This window comes from Bos javanicus, chromosome 7, assembly GCF_032452875.1.
Source record: "Bos javanicus breed banteng chromosome 7, ARS-OSU_banteng_1.0, whole genome shotgun sequence".
Taxonomy (NCBI): domain Eukaryota; kingdom Metazoa; phylum Chordata; class Mammalia; order Artiodactyla; family Bovidae; genus Bos; species Bos javanicus.
In genome coordinates this window covers 31140878-31162503 of record NC_083874.1, presented here as the reverse complement: position 1 = coordinate 31162503, position 21626 = coordinate 31140878, and the positions used below count along the sequence as shown (strand labels likewise).

General features: G+C 38.9%; 1 protein-coding gene across 6 annotated transcripts in view; it reads left to right on the top strand.

Moving 5' to 3' along the window:
* Positions 1–21626, top strand: part of SNCAIP (synuclein alpha interacting protein) — a 261734-nt gene that overhangs the window by 119366 nt on the left and 120742 nt on the right. For 2 of the 6 annotated variants that reach the window (XM_061422960.1, XM_061422959.1), the window contains exon 2: positions 9128–9224. The exons of the other annotated variants lie outside the window; for them this stretch is intronic. The gene's annotated coding sequence lies outside the window, so the exon portion shown is untranslated. The remainder of the gene's footprint in view (positions 1–9127; positions 9225–21626) is intronic. 6 annotated transcript variants of the gene reach the window in all.

Genomic DNA, 21626 nt, shown 5'->3' with positions numbered 1-21626 from the left:
TGAATATAATGTAATGCTTATTCACTAAAAACTCAAAACAAAATTTTGGAAATACAAGGAAATATCAATTAAAAAAATGTTAAATCATTCTCCAACCCTGAGAAAATGATGACATTTTGTTGTGTTATCCCCTTCATGTATTTGATGTCACATCATAATTATGTGCCATCCTGGATATATTATTTTATATGCTGGATTTCTTTCACTTGTATTATATCATCAGCATCTTTCTATACTTTTACAAATATTTTCTAAAGACTTCTATTTTAAATAGTAGAGTTGAAATCCTTTTCTTCTACCTCCAAACAACATAAGTAATGAAAAAACAGAGAAGAAAATCCATCTGTGATGAAACAAGTCATTAGCAGCAACCCCAGAGCACAAACTTTGAAGTACACCTGCCAAGTCTATAACATATGGATACAGGTGAAGGAAGACTTAAGAAACTACCATTATTCCATCATCTTGGACCTTGAACAAGGTGCAGATTTCCTTCAAATCAAGTACACTTCCATCCAAGACATCTCCAGTGTTTCCTTAATTAACCTAGAGCCGTAGATAGACTCTGGGAGAAGTTGGAGTGACTCTGTAAATATCCAGACATCGCCACTGAAAGGCGGACAAGATGGAACTGGAGGAGAAGTGATTCTGAGGTGCCATGTTCATTTTCCTCTCCCAACCTGCTAGCTGGGGGTGTCCAGTGGAAGTGAAGTGTGAGGAGGGCGGGGAGGCAGCCGTTGCCTGTAGGGGCCCACTGGGGCAAGCAGAGGGAGGAGCAGGGGGCAGCAGAAAGGAAAGGCTTTCTGCAAGAGCTTGCCAAGGCTTTTAGGGAGATGCGTTACTTATTTCAGACTGAGAATGTACTGAGACACTGAATAATATTTGGTGAACTTAAAGAGTGAATACTTTCTCCTTATCCTGTTTGATAGAGAGACATGGCCACTAGGGAGAAACTAACCCATTAAGATTAGAAATGAGAATGAAATAGCTGAGCTTGTGCAAACTTCATGTAGTTTACAGAAAGAGGTTAGCACAAAGATAAGGGCCATAAATCAAAGATTAAGCAACATGGCACAAAAGGGCATGTTTCTGCAGTTGTAAAAAGAGCTTTGCAGCAAAAGGTGAAGCTGAGCTTTTCAAATTGCTGGAATGTCACTGTTTATTTATGAGGCAAGATAAAACTCATTTTTAGATAAATGACTAAATTGAAATACTATAATACGTACCATTCAGGTGCTGTTATAGTTTTAAAATGTGACTATAAAAATGTCACATTATTATGGATCCTATTTGTTGGTTGGGTATTTTCCGAGTCCCGTCTACTCAGTGTATTGACTCCCACTAGGTTTTACTGCTGCCCGCCTTGTGTAGCCAGTACACAGTAGCTATTATAAAAGCAAGATAGAGTTCTTTTCTACCTTGCAGAGCTCTGAAGAGTTTCGGGAATGTGGGCCAGAGCTCGTGTTGTTGTTTATGGTATTAGATGGAGTAGAAATAAAGGCCCTTTGCTGACAGAGACCATACCTCATTTACAAAAAAGCAGTGGGTTCTTCAAAATTCAAATCTATATTTCATTTGAAACTTGAAAATCTTACATTCTAGTTGTTTCCCATTTCCCTTGAGCAGCTCTGCCGGATTTAGGCAAGGCTGAGTTTACTTTGTGAGTGTGCAAGTGCTTAGTCGTGTCTGACTCTTTGCAACCCCATGGACTGTAGCCCACCAGGCTCCTCTGTCCATGAGATTTCCCAGGCAAGAGTACTGGAGTGGGTTGCCATTTCCTTCTCCAGGGGATCTTCCTAACCTAGGGATCAAACCTGAGTTTCTTGCATCTCCTGTATTGGCAGGCGGTTCTTGACCTGCCTGAGCTGGTAACTCACTAAAAAAACCCATTGCGTGACTGCATGACAGTGGCAGTCCTGTATTTTGTGTGCCTCGCTGGTTAGTCATGTTCACAAATTGCACTTTACATTTCATCATGCTACCAGTAAGGTTTTTGGAGATAGTTGGGAATAAGTCAGAAACAATGGGCAAATGGAAGCTGTGTTTGGGTATGGAGGCCACTAGGAAGAGCAGGTTGATATGGAAAACTGAGCTTTGGGAAGCACAGAGCAGTGGATTAAGAGGGTAAGTCAGGTGACAGTATGAGAGGAGGCTGTAACAGGCTTGCAACTTCTGAAGAGGTGATAAGAAGAAGAACTCAGGGAAATGAAAACAGAGTGGCAAACCAGTGATAGGAAAGATGTTCAAACCATATGCAGGCACTGTCCTAGGTGCTTTACAAATGTTAACTCAGCTTCACCATAGCCCAGTGAGCTAGGAATGACTAGCATCTCCACTGTATAGGTGGAGAAAAAAATTGAAGTGAAGGAAGTTTTAAAGCGGGAGAAGGCAATGGCACCCCACTCCAGTACTCTTGCCTGGAAAATCCCATGGATGGAGGAGCCTGGAAGGCTGCAGTCCATGAGGTCACTGAGGGTCAGACACAACTGAGCAACTTCACTTTCACTTTTCACTTTCATGTATTGGAGAAGTAAATGGCAACCCACTCCAGTGTTATTGCCTGGAGAATCCTAGGGACGGGAGAGCCTACCGTCTATGGGGTCGCACAGAGTCGGACACAATTGAAGCGAGTTAGCAGCAGTAGCAGCAGCAAGTTTTAAAGCACTTTGCTCAAGTTACACAGCTAACAAGAGGCCCAGCTGGGATTTGAACCTGGTACCTCAGATCCAAGCCCATGCCCTTGGTCCTTATATTGCTTTGTCTCTCAGACATCTGTGACAAATTAAGATGCTTTGTAAAAGTTTAAGTGTTCACTGTACAAACGAATGAGTTGGCAGTTAGGTCTTTGTTCGAGGTCAACACTTGATTCATACTTGAGACACTTACAGGGTAGAAGTAATGAGTAAGAGTGGGCACACAGGGTCGTATCAATGGACAGAAGTTAGTGAAATTTAAAGAGGAAAATATAGGGTGGATTAGAGAAATTATTGTAATAATGAAGCCTCATCTTCAAACTGGGTTCATATTAGACAAATTGTTACTTTTAGAACCCACTTCAGTATTCTTGCCTGGAAAATCCCATGGACAGAGGAGCCTGGTGGGCTACAGTCCATGGGGTCGCAAAGAGTCGGACACGACTGAGTGACTTCATACACAGTCTGTAATTGAAAAATTTCCTTATAGAAAATGTGCGAATATTGTGCAGTTTTACAGTTCTGTTGTTCAGTCTCTAAACTGTGTTTGGCTGTTTGCAACCCCATGAACTGCAGGCTTCCCTGACCTTAACTGTCTCCTGGAGTTTGCTCAAACTCACATAGTGTGCTTAAACTCATGTACTTTACGGTAGTCCTAGAATAAACAGCATGTGAACTATTTCGTTGTCCCCTATGCAAATGAATTAGCCACAGAATTTAGGTAAGTGTCCAGTAATTAGTGGATTTTTCTTTTCAATTTAGGACACTTAGGCAAAAATTATGTTGATCCTCTTGGTGTGGATTTAGTTCAGTGTTTAGGAAGTATTATTAAATTGCCAGAGATATTATTAAATCACTATAGGTTTGGCCAGAATGTACTTTTAAATGTATTTGACAATGTGCCTTCACTTTTAACAACTAACACAATTAAAAGTGTAGGAGGAAGACTTTTAGGCAATTTAAATACACGTTTTCAATAACCGGTGTACGAGACAGCAAAAGAGACACTAATGTATAGAACAGTCTTATGGACTCTGTGGGAGAGGGAGAGGGTGGGAAGATTTGGGAGAATGGCACTGAAACATGTAAAATATCATGTGAGAAACGAGTTGCCAGTCCAGGTTCGATGCACGATACTGGATGCTTGGGGCTAGTGCACTGGGATGACCCAGAGGGATGGTATGGGGAGGGAGGAGGGTTCAGGATGGGAACACATGTATACCTGTGGCGGATTCATTTTGATATTTGGCAAAACTAATACAATTATGTAAAGTTTAAAAATAAAATAAAATTTAAAAAAAAATACACATTTTCAAGCATGTTTTTCCTGTTTCTTTTTTCTTGACAACCAAGATATTGTATAATTGTTTTTAAAATAAAAATAAAACCTAATGTTTTAGATTCATTTTTAGTGAAATGTATTTGTTAGGGAGAGCAGTTTTATAGACAAGTTTCAGTTGAACAATTGTCAAAGACCCAAAGGATAGGCTTCTTTATATGCCGTATGTAGGGCTGTGTATTGACAATGTCAAAGCAACTGCTTAGTTCAATTAACGATTTGATTCTGGAATCAAATAAGAAAAACTAATTATTTGGTAAAAATAATGTTTTTGTTATTTTCTCTCATCTTCTTCAGTCAAAAGTACCCACTTGTAGTTGTAGAGAAGCTGATGCACCAGCTCTTACAAAAAATAAAAGGTGCTTCATTTATGATGTTGCAGGAAGCCTGACTCCAGTAACCTTTAATACTGGCTAGTTTTGGCAGATGGAGAAGGAAATGGCAACGCACTCCAGTACTCCTGCCTGGAAAATCCCAGGGACGCGGGAGCCTGGTGGGCTGCCGTCTATGGGGTTGCACAGAGTCGGACACGACTGAAGTGACTTAGCAGCAGCAGCAGTTTTGGCAAATGGTTACTCTGGACTCTAACTGTTATACTTTGGGACTCCTGGGAAGTAGACTATATGCCGGAAGTTTATCAGAGAGTGCTCTTGGGATCAACACCTGTGGAAGGGAGTGGGCAGGAGAAGCTGGGCTCTGATGCTGTCTCACCAAAGGCCTCAGTTGATCAGCAGAGAGTGGAGGATCTCTGTTTAGCCAGGGGCGATTCCCAGAGAAGAGGACAGCTGAGGGCTGTCGGGCAACATCATTCCCAGCAACTGGGGATGATGTCCTTCCATCCTAAACTGGAAGCAGCAGTGCCCTCTAGAATAAATGACTAAAATATTTTGAAATTTTAAGAAGGAAAAAAAAAAATCTGCATCTTATCATTTACTTTCAAGTTATATATAGTGTTATCACAGAAGCCTCATTTTACAAGGAAATGAAACCAAGAAAAATTTTATTTGAATAAGTCTTTTGCGTAGAAAAGGGAAGTGGTCATATTTTTAGTTACTGGTCATCGGGAGAATGTACTTGTGTGTGCAAGAGTGTGGAATAGATAAATAGGATGAGCCACTTTTAGTCTTGTGCACTGTATTAGGAGCTTGAAAGTGAAAGTGGTTCAGTCATGTCCGACTCTTTGTGACCCCATGGACTCTACAGTCCATGGAATTCTCCAGGCCAGGATACTGGAGTGGGTAGCCTTTCCCTTCTCCAAGGGATCTTCCCAACCCAGGGATCAAACCCAGGTCTCCCACTTTGCAGGTGGATTCTTTACCCGCTGAGCCACAAGGAAGGCCCTGTTAGGAGCTTAACCTATCATTTAATCTGTGGAACTCCTCTGTGAGGGAGGTACTGTTCTCTTGATGGTATTGGTAAATAAACAGACTCAGACAGGTTAAGTGATGTCTGAGATCACACAGCTAGTTTGTGATATAGTCATGACTCGAAGCCAAGTTCATCCAAATCAAAGCCCTTTTTCAGATCCCATGCTATACTGTTCTAATCCTTTAACTCTAGCCAGAGATTTTCTGCTTCAGTGGTTAACTTTCTTCCCTTGTTTTAACCATGTCTCCTTATCCGGGTTTAGGTCCTCACAAATCCCAGAAATTTGCTTTTGACCCTTGAGACAACTTCTACTGGTAAAAGGCAAATATTTTTATCCTCCCTTATCAGGGCTGTAGTGCGGGTGACAGTGGACCAGCGTCCTATGAGAACGGGTGCCTTCTGGGATGATTTCTGCCCCGTACTTCTGTCCCCATTTAGTAGGTGTGTTAGTGGGTAAAGGAAATTCACCATGCTAAAATATTCTTAGGAGTCAGAGGTGAAGCTGGGTGTACTGATTCCAAATCCCGTGCTTGATCCCCGCTTCAGTGAGATTAATATGGGGAAGGAGGTGTGTGTGTGTGTATACAGTAAGTATAGAAACACTCCAAACTTTGAATGACCCCACATTATAAGCATTTCATTTATGATGAGGGGTTCTTGGAACCAGTAGAAAGAAATCGCTTGGGGTACTGCTAGGAAAAATATAAATATATACACTTGAAGTATATGCTTTTTGAAATGAATTTAAACCATTTAAATTAGAATAACTTCCTTTGGGCTTCTCATTTGATTAGAATGCCTGGACAGTGTTCTTTTACACTGTGTTCTGTGTTTTGAGGAGCTATGGTTGACTGGTCCCCACAGTTGAATCAGGTTACAAATGACACAAAACTTCCACTGCTCCATGACAGTCGGCGTCCTCTGATTTGTTTTCGACAGCACAACTGAAGTAGGCAAGATTCTCTTGTTACTTTGCTTATTTGAATAGGATACTGCTTGTGTCAGATAGTCCATGAGGACTTTAAGACATTTGTCAGATTTTCATATAATATTTCATCTTCTATAGTAAAAAAAGGAATAAGGCAAGTCATTGTAATATTTTCAGTCACATATATTCTTTGATAAAAGTAAATGACAATCTCTATCTGAAGTATTTTATGTCTTTTCTCAAGCAGTGATTACTTTATTTGTATGACTTTGGTTTCTACGCAAATCTTAATTTAATGGAGGATTTCAGGAACAGTTGAATGAAACAGATATTTCGACATGATTGATGCAGTGTCCCATATATATTGTATAACTGCATTATAAATTACTTGGGGCTTTAATATTGAAAACAGATGAAAGTATGTTTGCTTTTTGAAATGAGAAAAGAAGGATATTCGTATACAAACTTGTAGAGGTTTGACTATATCATGAATGCATATCTTCATTAACAACCATAACTCAGCTTCCCAATTTATCAGTATTAATCTAAATGGCTGTAAACTTAATTATCAGTACTAGTGCTGCAGTCAAGACCAACTAAGAATTTATTATTTTTTTATTGTTCTGGGTATTAAAATGGTCACAGAACTATAGTAATACTGTTTCATATCTATCCCTACATATATTAAATTATGCTGATACTGATAATTTATAAAGTTTATGAATGAGAACCAAATTAAAGATGCCCTTTGAGTTCTCTTTTTTTCCCCCATAGTGAAGTTAGGAATCAAGTAGTAATATAATATCTTGAGAATTCATATATAATGGACAAGGATTTAATGAAGACTTTCAGGTTTCACTGTTATTTTAGATCCCCATAGTATTTGAATGTGGTTTTATATGTCATTTGAATCTCTTGGCCTAAGTCTTCAAGGGAATGTTCATTTCCTAAAACCTCTTTATGGGATAAACATAAGCTTTTATAAAAGGATTCATGCACACCTCTGCTTCTAGGGTAGCCTAAAGGCGTGTGCATATACAGGCAGGAAGGAATCAGATACCAGGAGGGGGACTTGGGTCTTACACAGGGGGGAAGGCTGTGGCAGCTTGCGTACTGGTGTCCTGATCTGAAGGAAGCAACTGGGTTTGTGATCATTTTGAAAAGTAGTACCAACTTCTCTACATCTAATGTTCAAGAGAAGATAAAAATATGGATGTTTTTGTAAAATTCCTTCATTTTAGAACACTGAGAAGACCAAATCAATCCCTGATGTGGGCTGCATATGGCCCGAAGGCATCCAGTGTTCTCATTCCCATCTAAGTCATGGGAAACTGGAATTCTGATTGTCTTCCATTGGACATACATGGAATGGAAGTTTGAGTAGGAAACTAATTATCTTAATAGAATCTTCAAAATGAAATCCGAGCCAGCTTTGGATAGATTTAAATTTTCTTCTTCAAGTGTGAAAAATCCTCCAGTTTTCTAGGTTAAGCCACATATATTTTAGTCCAAAAAGGAGGTGGGGTATAGGAAGTTGGAATCCTGTTTCATTTGGGATACTGTCTTTTTATTGATTGGTCCAAAATTGAATACCCAATTTCCTCTTTCGCATTTATATCTCAGCATGAGATTTCCTTTCCTGATTTAAGCCTTTGTGGCCAGTTTTTATCTGATCATTTGTCTGTCTGATATCCTTGATATGTTTTTGTAACATTTTTAACAGAAAATGTAAGTGCTATTTATGGAAAGCAAGCTGGTCGGCTGTGAGGGGTCTCTTGTGATTTCTCAGGTTGTTTTCACATTCGACTGATGCTGGCTTCTAGAACAGAAGTCTGGGAACTAACAATGAATGTTAGACCACTGAACATAGGTTTCTTTCCTTTCCAAGTCTGTCTGCAGGGGCAGAGAGAAAAGATGAATGAGAATGGAAAATATATGCATGTAGCTGAGCAGGAGGTTAATTATATTAATTTCAGACTCAACCCAGCCTGAAGACAATATAATAATCTTATAAAAAATGGAATGCCAGCAAGGAGCCAAACTTCTATTACCTTTTTCCTTTTAAGAGCACAATATGTTATAGCAATCAGGAACTCATAAATTGCCCTTACAAGCAGTTCAGAAAAAGTTACTGTGTGAAGCCTACTTAGAGTTGGAAACTGTGGAGAGATTCTTTTCCCCCATTGCACCTGAGGTGTTTTTTTCCATGTGTTGAGTTTTGTTTCAGTTGTTCAGTAGAGAACATGGGAATTCTGCTATGTTTCTCAAACATGTGATGGATGTGGAGGGGTCAAGCTGAAACTGAGTTACTCTGAATACTGAGGAGACAATAAATAGTACTCAGAAGTATGATTCCCTGAATATATATGTGAATACAGAGAACCATCCCATTTTCCTCTCCTTTGGACTAGGATCCCTGGTAAGAATGAAGTAGGGGATGAAGATGGGAATTAATGTAGGGAGAGATGAAATATTCTAGTGCCTTCCAACACAGACCTCTTCCTTACCTCACAGGGAAGCTTCTGTTCCTTTCCTTCATCAATAAATACTAAGACTCACTGAGTAAAAGACCAGTGATTCAAAGTGTTGACACCTTGAAGTAGGGGAATGTTTTTCAAATAATTTACAGCAGCTATGAAAGTAATTTAAAAAGTTAATCTGCCCTTAAAGTATTCAGCTTTGTCAATTGTGCATAATATCCTCAATATTTACTATTACTTTATGCTACAAAACATAAACAATCATTTCAATGACCCTTTTTTATTAAAATATGTGAACATTTATATTTCATTATTTCAGAGAACCACATGAATCCCACAAGTCCGTGGAAATTTTAGAGTGAATTTTACTGCCTCGTCACCTGTGTCTAGACAAATTTATTAGGCACTTGCTGATGGTGAGTAATACCTGTTTATTAAGCTGGTTTTCAGGCTGCTTACATGAGAACTTCCATAAATTAGCTCTAGTAACCTTAGGATTTAAACTTAAATAGAGATTAGGTATTTATAAATTGATTCTAGCGATCATGAAGTAAGAGGGAAGATATATATTTTTAAATGCATTTTTTGGCTTGAAACCCCTCCCTTACTTTCAACCCCAGGGGCCTGCTCTACCATAAAAAGGACATATTTAAACATTAGAATCTCTAGTGCCAGAAATTTCCACTTTATGTCTTGGCTAACCAGTGAGGATAGTCAGCACCTTGTCTCTCTTAAAACTGACAGGGTACATTTTTAAAGTGTTGAAAGAGAAGTATACAGACTTTACAGGTTGAGCAGTCTCAGTTTCCTGGCCTCGATGAAGATTTTGACAATTAAGTTACTTTCAGTTGTCAGGATAATGCACTGTGGTCAGTAAATGAACTGGCTATTTAGTCATTGGCATTTTCTAGTTAACACATACAAATTGGTAGGGCATACTCTGAAATAACTTCCCTGGTAGCTCAAATGGTAAAGAATCTGCTTGCAATGCAGGAGACCCCGGTTTGGTCCTTGGGTCGGGAGGATCCCCTCGAGAAGGGAATGACAACCCACTTTAGTATTCTTGCCTGGAGAATTCCGTAGACAGAGGAGCCTGGCAGGCTACAGTCTGTGGTGTCACAAAGAGTCAGACATGACTAAGTGACTGACACTCCTCCAAGACTCTGAAATACAAAATCAACATTACTTATGGTTTTATGGTACCTTAATCCAAGGAACCATCTACTTCCCAGTACGCAATTTAGTGTATTAAGAAGGCAAACCATTTAAAGACTCAGATTTATTAATCTTTTGGATATTAGCCCAGCCCCAAGTTTTAAATGAAATCTGCCTAAGTGTGGGCAAATGCAAAGAACCTCCAGGTTTGTTTTGTTTTTTTTAGCACTTTAATTTGCAAAACTGTAGGACTGTCTATTCCTCTTGTCACTGTTTAGAACTTTGGTCTGTCTCGTACCTCCTCAGAAAAGCAATAAAACCCTTTGTCTCTTGGGGTTCTTTAGGAAACTGCATTGTTTGGGGAAAGGCTCTACCATTTTAAACCCACCTTTGGTATCTTGGTGTCATGACTTCCCTGGGGGCTCAGATGGTAAAGTGTCTGCCTGCAATGTGGGAGGCCTGGGTTCGATCCCTGGGAAGTGGCAACCCACTCCAGTACTCTAGCATGGAAAATCCTGTGGACAGAGGAGCCTGGTAGGCTATGATCCATGAAGTCGCAAAGAGTCGGACACGACTGAATGACTAAATTTTGACTTTTCACTTTGGTATCTTGGAGATGCTGGATAGGAGTTACATGGTGTGTCATGGGAATAGCCAGCATACAAAAATGAACAATACCCCATCCAAAATTTAGTTGTTTCTAAAATCCTTTGTCTCTCATAAATTCACTTCTTGATTATGTTGCAGAATCAAAAGTTAAAGAAGTATTAAATAAACTGTGAGAAAGTTTAGCAAATTTCAGTAAAATACGCTGTCTTCTAGCCACCTCTTTCTCTAGGAGAGTAGAACTTCCGTGGGTGGTGCTTCATGAGATATTTTGTATTTTAGCTACATTTGCCCATCAGCTGCATGTTCTCACAGCAGTCAGGATATTGATTGCTAGCCATCGATATTAATACACCGAGAGTGATAATTTTGTGGTTTCTCCTTTTCTCCTACCTCTCCTCTCCTGCTATCTTATTATCCAAGTCACTCAGTCTAAGGATAAAGAAAACTGAGATGGGTGGGTTGGGGATGGAAGAATGGAACCAGAACTGCTCTGTGTCCCATCTTCCCAATGGGAGTTACTACTCATTGCTCAGGTAGTGTCCATAGGAAGGACAACTACATGTGTCCAGTGACCTCTGGCAAGCAACAAGCTGGCATCTCTCACAGTGACTCACATCACTGGGCATGGATTTGGGTGCTAAAGAGAAGGCAGGACCATTTCAGTCCATACACAGCTAGTTGTATCCATAATGCTGTCAGTAATTACCAAAGCTTTATGGAGTGCCCAGTCAAGCGCAGGTACTCTAGTATCTGTCTAGTTACTTAATCCTCATGACAGGGGGACTTTGATGACCATTTTTCCCGATTGACAAATAAAAAAAAAAACTGGAGCTTATAGAGAGGCTAAGGAGCTTGCCATGGCCATTCTCCAGGTCAGTGGTGGTGAAAGGACTCAATCCTGGTCCCAAACCCATAGCTTTAAAAACAGCCTGTGTGCTCCCAACTGTGTTCTTCACTCAGCAATATGTATAATGCATCCCACAGTGTGAGATTCTTCATTTGTCCCTTTTTTTTCATGGTAACACTGTGATAAGCAGGCTGTGTTCTTTTTCCAGTGGCAGAATGTTTAAGATATATTGTTCTTATCTTAGAGATGTATAGGGGATTTTTTCAGTTGATATGTGAAGATCTATTTCTATATTTTCCTTAAGTAAGAAACTAAATAGAATGTCTTTTTTCTTCCTTTCCTCCTAACCTTGTGATTACACTTGCATTGGAAGAGATCCCATGGCAGATGGCATCTGAGAGTAGTTTTAGCAAATATGTTCATTATAAACATTGTATGGCCTTCGTATCAACCAAGTTTTCTAATGACACAATAAAAACAGAACATTTTAATGTTGAAACCTACTTATGTACTTAGCTGTCAAACTAAATGGACTGTAGCCCATGAGTCTCCTCTGTCCATGGGATTTCCCAGGCAAGAATGCTAAAGTGGGTTGCCATGCCCTCCTCTAGGGAATCTTCCCGACCAAGGGATCAAACCCACATCTCTTAGCTTTCCTGCATTGGCAGGTGAGTTCTTTACCACTCGCACTGCCTGGGAAGCCCTGCCAAACTAAATCAGCCAAGTATTATTTTCTGCTAGCCTCTTATGTGGATAGCTCAGTGTCCACTTCTGGAGTTTAACCCTTGCCAGTCAAGTAGTTTTTTCATGTTCCCCCTTCATCTCACTATCCTCCTAGCAATCACTACAGTCTAGTCTTTTTACTCAAGCTGAAACTTACCATTATATTAGGTACATTTCTTTAGTTCAATAATTTTCACTGGAGACTGTTGAAATTAGTGCAAGTTTTTAATTACTTTTTGAAAGAATAGATAGCTTTTATATGTAAGCAGTTACTTAAACTGAAATAATGAAACATTAGTAATTATATCTTTATTTTTGCTTTAATGAATCACTGAAACTGTTTTGTAAGTAAACTCTGCAGAGATACTCTTTAAAATGATATTGTTTGAAAATGTTTTTGGTTTTCTCTTAGGTGTAGGTATTGAGTATTTTGGAGAGGCCAAGCATGCTTCATCATATATGGCAAAGCCTTTCCTCCTTGGTTCTCCTGACATTTGGGGTCAGATCGCTCATTGTTGTGGGGGCTGTCTGTGTGCATTGGGGGATATCGAGCTGTATCTTTGGCCTTTACCAATCACATGTGAATATGTAACCTCCTCCTCGATGTGACAGTTAGAAATGTCCAGACATTGTCCCATGTCCTTTGGGGCAAAATCACCCCAGACCGAGCGCTGTTGCTCTGTGGTTCTCCTGCTGAGAAGTCTTAGTTAGAGAGGGATCAAAATATCAGCTCTGGTGATGACCAAGCTACAGAAGATAAGGTAGCTAAGGTCTAAGACCAGGATAGGTTTCTTTTTCTTTTCTTTTCAGACACCTTTACCCAAGTGTCATCTTACCAGGCCTTCTCTAGCCACTCTGTTAAAAACTAGCACAACCCTATGACTCTCAGCCTCACTTGCTCTATTTATCTTCCTTGCACCTATAAGCCTGTAGTTATATATTGCTTGTTGTTTTTTTTCCCCTGTCAAAATGTAAGCTATAATTACCTTCAAGGCTCATTTCAGAAAATTTTAAATTGCTTTTTAAAAAAAATTTTTTTTAATGTATGTTACATGAATGCAGGAAATTTGTGTTTTATTTAGTCCTATAAGTGCAGCACACAGACTCATATCTGACACATAATTTGTAACCCATGAGAAATTGTTGACTGAATGAGTCAATTATTTAGAGACACTTTCTATAAAAAAATAGAGTGAGGATATTAAAGATCACTAATATAGCTGAAAATAAATTGAGAGAGTTGTTAATGGAAAAGAAGCACAACTTCAAGTATAATAAAATCTACCTAATGATTTTATAATTAATTGTTTTATAATTGAGATTTAGGTTTTTCCTTCATTTGATGGAATTAGTTGTACTAGAGTCCATTTTTCATGTCAACCAACAATGGCTTCAGATGAGAGAAAGCCTTGAGCTGTAAGGAAATGAGGAGAGAAAGTCCAGATGATGCATGAAGTCGGAAAACAGTTGGAAAATACCAACATTTCGTATACAAGCAACCATTGAAAAATGTGTCAATAAGCAAAAGCCTGTCATTAGATGGTTTCATTGGAAGTTATGGAAGAACGAATACAGCATTCCTTAAAATGCTTGTTTTGTAGTTTGAGAAGTAACAATTGAAGTTTGGAATTTAAAGGAAATAATTTATTTATTGAGTTTAAAATTCTTATTCTGTATTTTAAAATCTTTTCTTGCTTTATGCTTACTTTTTCAGTTCCCTATTTTTAACCAATTGCAAATGTTTTTAAGTACCACTGCACTCAGTCTTTTGAATTGAAGTAGTTGCCTTTAGTAGAAAATCTGAATTTCATCATAAGGATGGAACACAAAATCCTTGGCTTAAATATAAGGCTCAGAAATGAATGGGATAAAATGATGTCAGCTTAGCAAATGGTAAATATACACAGTCCACCAAATGTGCTTTTGTCTTGAAGAATTATGGACATGTGTACCAGGCACTGTGAAGACTGCAGCCCCTTCAGGCTGTATACTGAATGCCACTTGAAATTTTATATGACAGGAATAGCCAACCTGGTCATAGGCAGACACCAGAATTCACTAGCATTATCAACAAAAGGTCTGTGACAATTGATCTTTCAAAAGAAATGTTATTCTCAGATTTATTGCTGTTGGTTGATTAGGGTGCCCTCATGTGTTTCCTAATTATAGTACCTATTTAATTCTTTCAAAGTACCTATCATTTCTTCCTTTTAAACATGGAGTCAATATAATTAATGAAAATACTGGAATTTTTTTTCTCATACATGCTTCTTGAGATATATGTAAAGTCCTGAAGAGTCCAAGGCAGCTCTGGGTAGTGGATTGGGCCCTGTTTATCATGAATTAGTTACAGAAGTAGAAGAACCAAAGAAACAGTCGGTCCTATTCCTCTTGTTTGTTGCGGTTTGGAGGGGTGTTGGCTCACCTGGTCTTACGTAGTATGTGGGTGGTATGTCCTGGCCTGAGACCTTTCTCCAAGGCTCTCTGTCCAGTGTTATTCCCAACCTCCATTTGTGGTATAACATGGTCATATCTTATCCCTCATGGATTATAGCATAGCTCAACATCTGGAGCCAGAGGTTTTGGTTTTATAATGGAAATAGGATGAGTGGAGGTGACAGGAAACAAAGAGATTATAGAGTAGCCTTTCATTCCCTGAAATTCTGTCTGATAGTAGAACATTTTGGGAATGTGCTTGTGTGCGTGCTCAGTCGCTTCAGTCATGTCTGGCTCTGGGAACCCATGAACTATAGCCCCTCTGGCGGCTCTGTCCATGGGATTTTCCAGGTAAGAGTGCTGGAGTGGGTTGCCATGCCCTCCTCCAGGGGATCTTCCTGACCCAGGGATTGAACCCACGTTTCCTGTAGCTCCTGCATTGCAGGTGGATTCTTTACCAGCAAACCACTGGGAAAGCCCCATTTTAGGAATTTACTCAATCAATGGACATATTAAGTTTCCATTACATGCAAAACATCCTGATGTGTGATATGGGGGATACAGAGATGAGTATGAATTGCTTTTTTTCCTGCCCTCCAGGAAAGCATGTCCTCTAATGATTTCCTTCCTTGAGGTGGTCTACTATAACCCATAGCTACAGGTCTTTCTGGAAGTGTTAGAGATTCAGGAAAATCATGCTCTTGTGACTTTTGCACATCCAACAGGATGGCTTACACGTATCATTTGGTAGCATTTTTGTACTTCTTTAGAATTCATCCTTGCAAGGACTTTTTTTAAACTTAAAAATGTATTTCATTTATCCCATGATTTGCTCTGTGTGGTTTTATATTTTCTAAGTACATTAGCATCACTAGAACATGTTAAAAGTAGAATTCCAGTGTTAAAGATGAGGGGATAGAGTTTGTCTCAAATAGCTGATGATGTTTCCAGAGTCAAAATAAAACTTCCTCTTTTCTCTTCATTCAAGTAGAAGGCAGTTTGACCAATGAACTCAACGTCTCTCTCCTGCAAAACATGGATTCATGGACTAATAGAGTTTTAAAGCTCTAAAATTATTAGAGGTAATTTCAGAGACAGCGAAATTAGTAGACACTGAAATACACATCTTCCTGCTAGTCACTGAGTAATAGGAATTTCACATTCTTATCTGCTTATCTGATAATTTCCTGGGGTTTAGGTGAATGAAAGTAGAGTTGATAAATGAGCTATTTGATCTATTTTTGGCATGTCCAGTGCCTAAGCATAAAGCTGAGAAGTCAATTCTAAAATCTTTTAGTAGTCACAAAAAAGTAATAATGTTGACTGCTGAGATATATTATGAACTGTGGGGTTGTTAAGAGACACTAATGACATGGATATAATTATGGATACAATGAAAGCAGTTGTCAGTGGATTTTGTAGGGTTTCTTTTAAAATCACACTAACAAGATTACTGAATAATTAGAACACAGTTTGAGGCAAGCTTTGCAGGAATGATTCCCAGATGTGAGTGAGCTAATTTTTATCATTAGATTAAACTCAGTGTTTTAATGCAGCTGGAGCGAAAAACATATACTTCAGTAGGACTTACAAGAAGCCAGAGTTGTTTGACTTTCTTCATTTTACTCACAAATTATTTGAAAAGATAGACTGAGTTCTTTGTTATCCATAATATATTACAGCTTTCTGGAAGGTCTGTGTGAGTAGTGCTTTTCAAAGCTTGCTGGGATAAAGTGGTCATCACAGCATCTTTACCGCAAAGAACATCTGCTCACCAGCTCTGCTTTCTTTGGTTGTAGGAGTACTTTAGGGGATGATTTCTTTTTTGTCTCTTGACAGACTTCTGTGCTCGAGGCCCGACTGCAGAGATAACAATAGTGTGTGTGTGTGTTTGTGTGTGTGCACACAAGTATAGAGTATGCTAAAATCATAAGCCTGACCATATAAGAATTTGTTGTTTCTCTGTGTATCCTGAAAGTTCTTGGTTCTTTCACATATGTGTAGATATTCTCAATTTGAAAAAAAATACTGATTTTCATTTGTCTCCCTTCAGATTATGCTCTCAATTTCTAGAGATGTTTTACATTTTTAACTAAAATAACACATTCATCCTGGTACCTTGGAATGATGAGCATCGTATTCAAGCAGTTCTGTTTGTGTCTTACTTGTAGAATATTGTGAAAATAAATATCTAATGGTTTTTCATCTAAAATAGAACTGTGAAGTTTTTGTGGGAGAAAAAAGTTGAATTTGGTAAACGTTTATCCTGAATTTTCCTCTCATGCCATTGCTTATTAAAAACATAAAAACAAGTGCTTCCCTCCCTATTTCTCTTTTTCTCAGCCCTTGAATATTGAACATAATCAAACATATTATGAGCAAAGCAAACTACTTGTATTTTGTTTTTACCTCTTAAATTAATTTTCAATATGTAAAAAATACCACAAATATTGATTATATTTATATTTTTCTCAAATTTCTGGGATCCTCCCATTATTTCAGATTCGGAGGGACATATATCTTTCATTCAAAATATATTAACAGTTGATATACAAATGGGAAAATCTTAATTTTCCAAGCATTTTATATGTTCCTTAAATAAATGTGGTACATAGAAACAATATAAAGTTCATTATCTCATATTTGTTAAGACATCTTTGTTCCTTAAAGGGAAAAAAGATATATGAACCTGGCTTTCAGTTTCTGGAACATTAAGGTCTAGAGTATTACTGTTGTTCATTACCTTGATGTTCTTAAATAATGTTCTGATAATAAGAGCCTTCATTGTCTAAGCCCTCACAGTTTGGTTACAAGGTGAACTATCATAAGAAGAAAATATTTACTGATGAAGTGACTGGTTATAAAAGTAGCTTTCTAAAATCTCACTAAGCTGATGTTTTTATTAATCAGTTTTGGGCTGATTATAAAATGCTTACAACAATGTAACACACACAAAAAATGCAATGCTAAAAATATGGTACACATGCAATCCATATAACAAATTGATTGCAAGAATTCATTAATTCTCGGACTTCCCTGGTAGCTCAGTGGTAGAGAATCCATCTGCCAGTGCAGAAGACACGGGTTTGATCCCTTAACTGGTAAGATCCCACATGCCTTGGAGCAACTAAGCCTGTGCACCACAACTACTGAGCCTATACTCTGGAGCTGGGAAGCCACACCAACTGAGCCCACATGCCCTAACTACTGAAGCCCCATTGCCCTGGAGCCCATGCTCTGCAACAAGAGAAGCCACTGCAATGAGAAGCGCAAGCACCACAGCTGGAGGGTAGCCCCTGCTCGCCACAACTAGAGAAAAGCCCGTGCAGCAGCAAAGATCCAGTACAGTCAAAAATAAATGAATAAATAAAATTATATATATAAAAAAAGAATTCATTAATTCAAAACAATTGATGTTGGAAAACTGCCTGAATCATATATAAATCCATTGATAAATGAGGATCCAGCAGAGTGAGACCAATGAACAATTAAAAATGAGAGAACAAAAATGGATGAGGATATAAGTAGATGCTTCATATGAAAATTATTTTAGAATCAAAGGGCAAGAGGAACCCCTGGGAAAATTGATGACATCTTTGAGTATTCTTTGAAATAATAGCTCTGGTTTAGGCTGAACTGTAGTGTAATTTTGTCAGGAAAGAAGAATTATGTCTACTTGCTTCAATCTTTACTCCAGTTCATTGCTGCAGTTATAGCTTAAAATTTTCCTTATGATATAATTTTAATGAATTTATTTAAGATAATAACCCAGCATTATGTTTTTCACTATTTCAATGAAAAGGTGGCTTTGCCTTTTCCTGTTACCAATTTTTCTCTGATAATGAAAGCCTCGTGATAAAGCCACCTGGACTATTTATCACCAGATGGACTCTGAATTATCCATCACCAATAATTATGAATAGAATGTGCCTCAGTTGTTTGCTTCATTGAAAGCCTAAAGTATTTATTTGTTTCATCTCAAAATAGTTATTTAGCACAGTAATTCTCAACTCTTGTCAGGCTTTAAAATGACTTGCTCCCAGGCTGCACTCCAAGAACAGCTAAATCAGAATCTGAGGGTTGGAGCTTGAGAAAAACTTTTTTTGTTTGTTTTTAAGACTTCCTATGAGATTCTAGTGAGTACCACTGATAGTACATCAAAAGGTATTAACTTCCAATGATTCACTTTGCAGAATCAAAAAAATGAATATGGCTGTTTTCTTTCTACTAGCACTGTTTTAATGTATTAAAAAAGTTCTTAAGTTTTCCCTTACATAAGTCAAATTTGAAAAAGTAATGGTAACCTGTTAGGTCTTTATTGACAAGAAACAGAGGATTCTTAACCATAATAACTCATTTCTGCATTTTGAACTATATATTTCTTTAATTTTTTTTTCTGCTGTTAATTACTCCAAACACTCTCTTCCAACAACACAAAAGAAGACTCTACACATGGACATCACCAGATGGTCAACACCAAAATCAGATTGATTATATTCTTTGCAGCCAAAGATGGAAAAGCTCTATACAGTCAGCAAAAACAAGACTGGGAGCTGACTGTGGCTTAGATCATGAACTCCTTATTGCCAAATTCAGACTGAAATTGAAGAAAGTAGGGAAAACCACTAGACCATTCAGGTATGACCTAAATCAAATCCCTTATGATTATACAGTGGAAGTGAGAAATAGATTTAATGGACTAGATCTGATAGAGTGCCTGATGAACTATGGACAGAGATTCATGACATTGTACAGAAGACAGGGATCAGGATGATCCCCATGGAAAAGAAATGCAAAAAAGCAAAATGGCTGTCTGAGGAGGCCTTACAAATAGCTGTGAAAAGAAGAGAAGCAAAAAGCAAAGGAGAAAAGGAAAGATATAAGCATCTGAATGCAGAGTTCCAAAGAATAGCAAGAAGAGATAAGAAAGCCTTCCTCAGCGATCAATGCAAAGAAATAGAGGAAAACAACAGAATGGGAAAGACTAGAGATCTCTTCAAGAAAATTAGAGATACCAAGGGAACATTTCATGCAAAGATGGGCTTGATAAAGGACAGAAAAGGTGTGGACCTAACAGAAGCAGAAGATATTAAGAAGAGGTGGCAAGAATACACAGAAGAACTGTACAAAAAAGATCCTCACGATCCAGATAATCACTGTGGTGTGATCACTGACCTAGAGCCAGACATCCTGGAATGTGAAGTCAAGTGGGCCTTAGAAAGCATCACTACGAACAAAGCTAGTGGAGGTGATGGAATTCCAGGTGAGCTATTTCAAATCCTGAAAGATGATGCTGTGAAAGTGCTGCACTCAATATGCCAGCAAATTTGGAAAACTCAGCAGTGGCCATGGGACTGGAAAAGGTCAGTTTTCATTCCAATCCCAAAGAAAGGCAATGCCAAAGAATGCTCGAACTACTGCACAATTGCACTCATCTCACACGCTAGTAAAGTAATGCTCAAAATTCTCCAAGCCAGGCTTTAGCAATACATGAACCATGAACTTCCTGATGTTCAAGCTGGTTTTAGAAAAGGCAGAGGAACCAGAGATCAAATTGCCAACATCTGCTGGATCATGGAAAAAGCAAGAGAGTTCTAGAAAAGCATCTATTTCTGCTTTATTGACTATGCCAAAGCCTTTGACTGTGTGGATCACAATAAACTGTGGAAAATTCTGAAAGAGATGGGAATACCCGGCCTCTTGAGAAACCTATATGCAGGTCAGGAAGTAACAGTTAGAACTGGACATGGAACAACAGACTGGTTCCAAATAGGAAAAGGAGTACGTCAAGGCTGTATATTGTCACCCTGCTTATTTAACTTATATGCAGAGTACATCATGAGAAACGCTGGACTAGAAGAGACACAAGCTGGAATCAAGATTGCCGGGAGAAATATCAATAACCTCAGATACGCAGATGACACCACCCTTATGGCAGAAAGTGAAGAGGAACTCAAAAGCCTCTTGATGAAAGTGAAAGAGGAGAGTGGAAAAGTTGGCTTAAAGCTCAACATTCAGAAAACGAAGATCATGGCATCTGGTCCCATCACTTCATGGGAAATAGATGGGGAAACAGTGGAAACAGTGTCAGACTTTATTTTTCTGGGCTCCAAAATGACTACAGATGGTGACTGCAGCCATGAAATTAAAAGACGCTTACTCCTTGGAAGAAAAGTTATGACCAAACTAGACAGCATATTGAAAAGCAGAGACATTACTTTGCCAACAAAGGACCGTCTACTCAAGGCTATGGTTTTTCCAGTGGTCATGTATGGATGTGAGAGTTGGATTGTGAAGAAAGCTGAGTGGTGAAGAATTGATGCTTTTGAACTGTGGTGTTGGAGAAGACTCTTGAAAGTCCTTGGACTGGAAGGAGATCCAACCAGTCCATCCTAAAGGAGATCAGTCCTGGGTGTTCAGTGGAAGGACTGATGCTAAAGCTGAAACTCCAGTACTTTGGCCACCTGATGTGAAGAGCTGACTCATTGGAAAAGACCCTGATGCTGGGAGGGATTGGGGGCAGGAGGAGAAGGGGACGACAGAGGATGAGATGGCTGGATAGCATCACCGACTTGATGGGCATGAGTTTGAGTGAACTCCAGGAGTTGGTGATGGACAGAGAGGCCTGGCGTGCTGTGATTCAAGGGGTCACAAAGAGTCGGACATGTCTGAGTGACTGAACTGATTGAATTATTCTCTAAAGAAAACATCACAGTGCTACTTGTGTTCCTGAGAGGTTGAGGATCTGGGAGGCAGGACCTCTTCAGACTTGTCACACTTCACTTTCTCTATTCTTTTCTGCATCCTCCTGTAGACACATAAGTGTACCTTCAGGAGACCCTGGTTCAATTCCTGGGTTGAGAAGATCTGCTAGAGAAGGGATAGGCTACCAATTCCAATATTCTTGGGCTTCCCTGTGGCTCAGCTGGTAAAGAATTTGCCTGCAATGCGGGAGACCTGGGTTCGATCCCTGGGTTGGGAAGATCCCCTGGAGAAGGTAAAGGCTACCCACTCTAGTATTCTGGCCTGGAGAATTCTGTGGACTGTA